The sequence below is a fragment of the Apium graveolens genome, chromosome 11 (genome assembly GCF_009905375.1).
Source record: "Apium graveolens cultivar Ventura chromosome 11, ASM990537v1, whole genome shotgun sequence".
In the NCBI taxonomy this organism is placed as follows: Eukaryota; Viridiplantae; Streptophyta; class Magnoliopsida; order Apiales; family Apiaceae; genus Apium; species Apium graveolens.
Window position 1 is genome coordinate 187,860,500 of NC_133657.1, and position 9,462 is coordinate 187,869,961.

Below are 9,462 nucleotides of genomic sequence, written 5' to 3' on the forward strand. Positions count from 1 at the left end.
AATTCTAACTCCATTACAGTCTACCAGCTCATCGTAAACCCGTAATGTTGATGGATTCATTAGATCTTCTTGTACTGACTCTACAAATTCGTATTCCACAAATTCATCATCGACTATCATGTTATGCTAGGGATGGCCATCGGGTCATTTCGGGGTCGAGGAGTGTTATCCCCGCCCCCGATCCCCGAACCTAAAACCGATTCCCAAACCCACCCCGACCCCCGAACGTGGATTATATTACTCCTCGATCCCCGCCTCAAACAAGGAACGGGGATCCCCGCGGGGATTCAGGGAATTTCTTTATTTTTTTCGTTTAATAAAATTAAATTGTAAATAATATTTTTCAATAAAAATTCACGTAGTAAATCATAATATATAGATTATCTTTAAAATTTAATACTAGTTTTTAACCTTAATTTGAATTAATTATTTATTTCTAGTATCAATAATGAACTAATAAAACTAGTATCTTTCGATAGTTGTAAAAAGTCCATCATGTCATCAAAATTTGTAGCTAAATTGTGTTGCATTCCGAGAATTCTTGTAGATGGTTGTGTTTTAAAGTGAACAAATGATACACATTAAAATTGTTCTAATCATCCTGAAATAAGAACAATGGAACAACGAAAATTTATTAAAAAAAATATCCAATAATAATTTATTAGAAGAAGACAATGTACATATAATAATTCGTTAAAAGAAAAAATAAAATAAAATCTTTAGTTAAACCCAAAAAATTGTTAAAGAGTATAATATCTTGTTCGGACATTCCTCTATCACATTAAGGTTTTAGACGGAATGGTTACTTAACATGGTATCAAAGTCCGGTTTAGGGAGGGACTCGGGTTCAAGTCCTCCCACCCCCATTTATTTAATTTAAATATATTTTGTTGATATTGGTATTGACATTGGTTGTATTTGTCGTTGTCAATCGTAGCGAAACGTATCGTACGGTTGATGGGGAGTGTTAAACAGTATAAGATCTTGTTCGAGTCTTCCTCTACCACCTTAAGGTTTTAGACGGATTGGTTACTTAAAATAAATAAATAATATATAATATAATCTAAATAAACTATACAAATAAGACAACAAAATGACACATGATTGCCTTCAAATGGACAAAATATATGTCATAATAAATGACAACCGATAGATTGTACAATAAAAGCCTTCAATCAAGCAATCATTAAAATATCCGGTCAAACATTTCATCATTTTCTTAACCACCTCATCCACGGATACCATTGGCCACCACCCACAGGTGTTGGTCAATTTCATCCATTAATCGCAAAATGTACATTATGCCCTTATCTTCTACCTCTCGTCATCTTCATCACCTTTAACCTTACACCACCAACCGACCCCACCAGCATCACGCCAAAAGCCGCCTTACAGCAGTGGTCCGACCAAATTCCGGTCATCACCAAACATTGTTTTCTTTCCTGATTTACACTAACAATTCCCCGATTTATCACTTCACCACCTCCATTTTCCAAAACACGAATCGAAAACAATTTTACAATCAAACTCTCTCCACATCCCTCTCTCCCTTCAAATCTCCCCCTCCCCCCTTCTATCGTTGCATTTCCTGATCAAACTATCTCCACCTCCCTCTCATTAACTAGTTATCACCGTGGAATAAGATTTGACTCATATAATAACGAATTTAATTTAGTTTAGTCGGTAAAATTAAATACCCGAAATGGATCTCAAATTTGTTACCAAATGACAAGTGATTCTTTTTATTCGTTGACAACAATTCTTTTAAACTTATAAATATGGCAATTATTCTAGTGAAAGTAAGGATGAGCAAAATAAAACTGAAAAATCAAAACCGATCCGAAGAAACTTACAAAGAAAAGCTGAAACCGACAAAAACCAAAAAATCGTAACTGAATCTAACTGATAAAATAGTTTGGTTACGGTTTCTATTTTACCCTTAAAACCGATCTGAAAGACCGAATCATTAAATGAATCATGTATAATACATTTTTACTTTTGGTTTAAATAATTTATGTGTAATATATTATTAAATTTACATAATTATATTGAATATACATACACAGTAGTCAAAATAAACCTAACTAGTGGAATTCTTGCTTCTTTAGGTTCATGTTCATCTTTACGTTACTCGAGTAATTTTCATCACTGTCGCGGTCTTCAAATATGTTACCATCTTTCTTAATGAATTCATATAGTTAACTTATTTTTCATATTTTATAAAATTTTAAATTTACTGGGGTATATACAACAATAAATTGGTAGTTTAAGTTTTCTTAGAATTTTATTAAAATTTTGATTTTAAAAAATTGAAAACCGATAGAAACCCAAAATCAATACACGTAACTGAACTGATAAAAATCATTTGAGACAATTCAGTTAGGGTTAATAGGTCTGAATATACGGCTTGGTAATAGTTTTTGATAAAAATTGAGCTGAATGAACCGTGCACAACCCTAGGTGGAAGGGACATAACTTCTTTTGATAACTGATTATTCTCATATTATGCAATAGTTCTTATAATTAACATGATTATTCTAGGGTTTGTGGTATAGATTTACCTAGAAACAATTATATTAATTTTGACCGATCAAAAGTTGTTAATAATAATTTATGGTATGCGAGTCATTAAAACTTTTTTACTCTAAGGCCACGTTCACAACACTATAGAAGGGGGTTGAATATAGTGTTTATACAATCAAATCGATTTCGAACACAAGTATGTAACAGTATCAAGTATATTCAATAAACTATGTTACAATAGAACAGTTGTTCTATCTCAGTGATGAACAATATCACTGTTAGGTTATAATGTATAATCTTTCTCGTGAATGATAACACTTATAGTGTAAACTCTAAGCTGTGTTTATATAGTACACAGTTACAAGATATCTTTTAATTGACATGGAATATAAACATGTCTCATAAAATATATCAATCAGAAATTATCTTCTACAAGTCTTCTAGTCTTCTAATTCTTCATGCATATCTTCTATTATTTTAGTCACGATCCTTTCCTGTTAATCATTTGCCTTCCTTATCTGAAGTATCCGCACTTAAGTCCTGATATAAATCCTGACGGCCTTAAGTTCTGATATAAGTTCTGACTTCAGTAAGTTCTGATTTCCAGTAAGTTCTGATATTAAGTTCTGAAACTAAACACAACAGATTAGACATGACATCTCAAATATATATAACAATAGGGTACCATGAGTTACTCCAAAACACGAGAACCAGCTTACATACTATAATTGTGGTCACTTGAAGTTATGTAATAGATAGAAATTTTAGTCCATCATTTTCATCTTTATATTTATTTGTTCTTTTTAATTAGTTAATTTTGACTTCTTTTTTATTATTAATTATATATATAGAATTTATTTTATAGAATAAATACTAGTATGCCCAATTATTTACAGGGTTGTGGGAGCAAAATATATAATCCCCATTCGGAGCGTGGTTTAGGGTTCGGGGAAGGGGCACGAGATAACATTCCCCGACTCAAAAGTAGAGCTGGCCAAACGAGCAGGCCATGCATGCCGGGGTGAATCACGGGCGGGCCGGTTTGATCAACTCTGAACCCGTGAACGACACGTGATTACGTGAAAGTAGACAGGGCATGCTGAGCTCGGGCCGGTTCCGAAAATCTGAGCTCGTGGTAGGGTTGAGCAAAACCGAATCGAAACCAAAAAATCGAACCGAACCGTTTTATTTTATATACATTTTACATATATATTAAAAATTATAATCACAATTTTTAATTGGGTTAAATATCAAAGTAGTCACTTAACTCAAGGGCATATTTTAAAAAACTCATTCTAGTTATCAGGCATTCAGTCGCACCACTCTAGTTCACAATAATGATAGCCCTGTTAATTAACCTTGTTGACTTGACATAAAGGTAATTGATTTTAACAGAAGTAATAGCTGGAGAGGTTAACTACACGTGGAAGGGTCTGGTGTAAATCAATCACAGTATTTTCAAACTAGAATTAATTAAGTTTATTTATTTTAAAACTCAAGTTCTTGCATTTTAATTTTGTGATAAAAATATTATATATTAAATTTTATAAAATTCACATGTTTGCTTTTTGATTTTATAGATTTGATGATGTCAAAAACATTTAAGTACAAATGCAATAAGAGTTTAATTAGACAACTAACTACAACTTACAGTCCTTGTAGCTTTTACCAATCTTATTGAGTCAATTTGAATCCAAAGTGATTCTTGACAAAGTTTGAGATCAGCTTTTCTTCTGCATTCCTCAGGACTTGAGCTAGTGTAGCTTTAACTTCCTTCAATTCTTCACCCTGACTTCCAATCTGGTAGATTACAGTCCTAAGTGCTGAGATATGGTTTCTTTCCAAACCATCACCAAGTTTGATTACTCTTGAATGAGACGAGTCTTCATTATAGCACAGACATTTCTCTTTCAGAATAACTTTAAGTTTAGCAGAATCCTTCTTCATTGGAATTTCACTTCCATCATCTTCAACAATGTTTGGAATGAATTATGTAACCCTTGATCCAGAAATTCTTGCTTTATCCATTAAGGTCTTCATTATGAAATTTGACCATCTCCTAGTAATCTCAGACTTTATCTCCAAAAGATAATGAATGAATTGAAGTTCTTTCAGAGATTTGTCAGCACATCTGATTCTGACATTCTACATGTCCTTCCATCTTCAAGAAATAGAATCAGTTTTTCTTTGACATTACTTTTATCATGAACATCAAGTAGCACTTGAACAGATATAACCTTATCAAGGTGTTTCTGTGTAACTTCTTCAAGAGGTTTGTCAGTCAATAAGAATGAATCTCTTGTAAGTACTTCAACTCCTATCTTGATATTGGCTTCTTCAGAACCTAATCCAGCTCTGTCTCTTGCTTCTCTGGTTTTCAATCCAAGAGTCATGAAATCAGATAGCAGTTGACTTTTCTTAGGATCTGATGGATTAACATTCTTCCATAGGAGTTTTCTCTTATCAGTAACTGTCAATTTGTTCAAATCAGATTGAGCTTTGTCAGAGGTTGATGTCTTGATGACTTGATCAAAATTTGTTGTTTCTTCTGTAGCTTGATGTTCTTCATTCTGAACAACTTGAGTTGTGTCAGAGATTGTCTTGGATTCTTTAGTTATCTTCCTTCTTTTTAGAGTTTGAACAATTTAATCTACTGCAGCATCATCATCAAATACTTGAACCAGTTTGCATACATGTTTCATCAGGATTTGAGGAATCTTCATCTCCTGTGGCTTTGTTGGTTCATCAATCTTTCCTTTCCCTTTATCCTTGGGATCAATTTCAACTTGTGATCTTGTCTTGGGCTTTGAAGCCTCAGAGCTTTCCTTGATCACAATGCCTTTTACCTTAGGCCTTGGAGGTTTCTTTGCATCAGAAGCTTTAGACTTAAGATTTGTCTTCTCACTGTAAATCTAGCTTCTTCATCCTTGAGAGTCTCTAAATCCATTCCAGGATTATGCTTGAGAAATAGTCTTCTAGCAATTTCTTCATCAAGTGTATGAATCTTGGGATCTCTATAATAGACTGTAGTATCCCTTCCCTTGAGCTTCAGAGTTTGCAAAAACTTCTGAGAGTCTTGACTATCACCTTGAATGAGAAGATCAGAACTTGATATCAGATTTTGATTATCAGAACTTGCTATTCAGAGCTTGAGCATCTACAGCTTTAGAACTTGTCTTCTTCTGTGTAGAAGTAGAAGATTTACTAACATCAGTAATTAGTTTTATTGAAGAAACTTTGCTGCTTTGCCCTTGACCTTGACCCTTGCTTGGGTTTCCCTGGTCATCTTCCTTGTCATCCTCCTTCTTCAGTACTTGACTAGTTGGGCATTTGGACTTCATTACCTTCTCCCCCTTTTGGCATCATCTGGTAGGAGTAAAGATAGAAGAAGTTCTACTGAAGATTGGATTTCATTCAGTTGAGCTTGTTGAGAGGCTTGATTCTGCAGGACCTCAGTAATTTGGGCATGTTGCTTTTCTTGAACCTTCTCAATTGCCTCTACTTTCTCATGAATAGGTCTGATAAACCTCTTTTTGTCTAGCTTGATCTCCATATCTAGCTTATCAGCTCTTTCCAGAAGTTTGTCAACTTTTTCATGAGTAATGGAGTGTTGACCTTGAAGGTTTTTAGTACTTAGAGTTGTGACTTTGAGTTGGTGCTTGAAATCAGAGTTTGTCAACAACTCATCAACTTTTGCAATATGCTCTGTCAGAACTTTAGAGCTTGGAATGAAATCAGATTCATTCCACTTCTTATTCCACTCAACTCCTCTGTGAGTTTCTTCCCAAGGAACAGGAGCACCTTGTTCAATAAACTTTGTAAGCAGTTCCTCCTTTCCAAGAATGGGAGCATTAACCGGAGCACTGTCTCCAGAACTTGATAAAATCTCCTCATCTTCTGATAACATAAGAGTGTGTGTAACTTAAGGAGATTCTGGAACAACTTCATTCTGATCTTCAGTTTCCAGTTCCAGAATTGGTGTAGATGGTATCTCAACCTGTAAGATTGGAGAAGTAACTGTAGATGGTTGAGCTGCAGTTGGAACTTCTAGATAAAGAACATAAGGTATATTCAAATTGTGAATATCTATTTCAGGACTTGTGTCTTGTTCTTCAACATTATCTGTAGCTTTGATTGGAGAGATAGGAGATGTGATCACTGTGTCATGAACAGTGTCTTTAGGTGCTGGAAGGGCTTCAATGATAATTGGTTCTTGTGAGATCAGAGATTCCTGATACCCTTCCTCAGCTTCTTCATATTGAGCTTGTGTAATCTTCACACCTGCTCTCTTCTTCTTTGATCTTGATTTTCATGATGGAGGAGAGACATTATCTGTATCAGAGTTTGATAACCTTTTTATTTTCTGAAGACTAGAACCCTCAGCTTTAGTCTTTTTTTGAGGGGTTACCTATTCAGCTTCTCCCTCCTTCTGAAAAATAATATTTTCAGCTTCTAAGTCTACAGGTTCTAATATGGGAACCTGTATCTGTTCATCTTCATCATCAGATTCATCCCTCAGAATGATCATTCTCCTTCTCCTTGGTGGAGATTTAGGCATATAAATAGTCCTTTTAGGCCTATAGGATTTGTTAGTTTTTACAACTGGCACCTTTTGAGAAGTACCAGAGGTTGGGTTGGTTTTGAGAGGAGAGGTTCAGATGGTAGGTACTGATGGTTGAAATAATTGAGCTGGTTGAAAATATGGTCTGATGGTAGGTTGTGGTTGTGGTTGAGAAGTTTGAGTTGGTTGTGTATTGGTTGTAGATGTTGATGGAGGTTGAGATGGTGCTCATCAGGATATATGATTCTGTATTTGTTGGGGTCAGAATTTACTAAGATTTTTTAACAAATATGGGAATTTGGAGTGATCTTAGTACATTCTTCTTATTATCAGTAGATAATAAGTCAGTAAAAGCCCTTTTAGCAAGTTTGAAAGGTGAAATTGACTCACTAAAATTATGGGGCTTATCAGAGCAACAAAAACTGTAAATGAGTTGACAAAATCTAGCAAAATAAACAGTATTTTTGTCCTCTTGCATCCTATCCCCAATAAATCCTAGCACAACACTAGCATAATCAAAATGAGTTTGATTAATGTGAGCATACCCGATTTGCTGACTCGGGATAGGGATGGCATCAAAATTTGAGCATTTGTTGGCAAAAGCTCTGGTGATGCAGTCAAAGAAGAAACTCCACTCCTTTCTTATGTATGGACTTTTCAGTTATCCCAGCTTGGACAAACCTTTCTCATAGCCAAGACTGACCATCATACTTTGCAGAAGTGGCTCCTCAATCTAAGCATTAAAAGTACAATCTTCTGGCAGATGTAAAGATTGGCGAACTGTAGCCAAAGTAACCATGTGCTCATCTTCCCCTACTGTAAGGATAATACTTGGGGATCCAGCTTCACCACCATCATCATAAACTCCTGACCTCCAAAACTCCAGTATCTGTGTTCCTGAGAGTGACTGAGGTTGGGTCAATGTATACCCAATCTCACTGTTAGCAAGAAATTTCTGAATGAAGTGAAGATCTGATGGAGCTTCGTCCTTGCTAAGAATAGCCATGTAGTTATTGGGAACAAACTTGGCTCCATTAAAAATGATGTCCTTTGGTGCCATTTCGGTGAAAAATTAAGTGAGAATAGTGTGTACACAAGGTGTTTGATAAAATGCATGTAAGAAAATAGCTTCAGAGAATGTTAGAGAGTGAGAGAGAATAATAGAGATTAGAGAATAAGAAAAGTAGGTAAAAGATTATAAAATCTTTTAATACACCCACTAATTACAATTGTTAAATTTTGAAGCAGAACCGACATTAGACACCTGTCACGCAGTAAACAGTCAAAACAGTGGTTAGTGGGCACGGGAAATGTGCAGTAATTATTGCTCACATGATGTTTTTCAAAACAAACACGCAAGCCATAAACCAAATGATTATCACGGTTTTATCTCACCTAATTATTTTCTGATAAATATGACCGTTACAGTAAATACCATAAATAAGTCAAGTAAATAAATAATGCCACTTAAGCATCAGAGTTTCCATCAGGATTTACATCAGAACTTGACTATTATCATAATTTAACGGTCATCAGAACATGGCTTCTGTACTCAAAAAGTGAATGACTGTATCTGTAATTCATCACACAAAACTGAATGGTTTCTTCAGAGTTTAATCATCAGAACTTGTCCTCAGAATATATGCAAATAATACTTAATTGTTTGTCATAAACAACTTAATCACCACAGTAATTTTAATCATTCATATGGAGTGAGAGTGTGTGCATTTGCAAATGATCATAAAATGATTAAAGTCTGATAAAATTCAGTATATCTTAGAAATAAGGCATAACTAAGAAAAGTGCTTAAAATCTGTCTTTAATTTTGAAGTCTACTATATAATAAATTTATGCAAGAGTCCACCTCAACTATTTGTGCTCATTTTATGCATCATTTGACATTCTTTTTACAGTGGCTTCTCAGTGTAAGTGATTCACAACTGCTATCAGAATTTATGCTATTATCAGAGTATTTCTCCAGTAATCAGAGAATGTGAAAAGTCACCAAGAAAAAATTATTTGCTTTTCTAATGCATATAACTTAATACCAGCAATGCACTTGGGTCTTCCCTTTCACATATTTACTCTAGATCTCAAAGGAGTACCTAACTTCAATATATCTTTTCTTTTCTTTTAATTTCTTCAGATAAGTGAGGCTTATGAAGCATGTAGTTCATCCTTAAGATTTACTGACATCAGAATTTGACATATAAGAAGCAAAAATCTAGTTTGTGACTTAATAATAAGATACACAAAGTAAATTTGACTAAGATCAAAATCAGAGTTTGCTTGTGTTATTGATTTCCACATAAACAACTAATTCAAACATAGGATACATAGTTTGTTAAAGACTACTAAGTCAGCATCTAACAAATAAT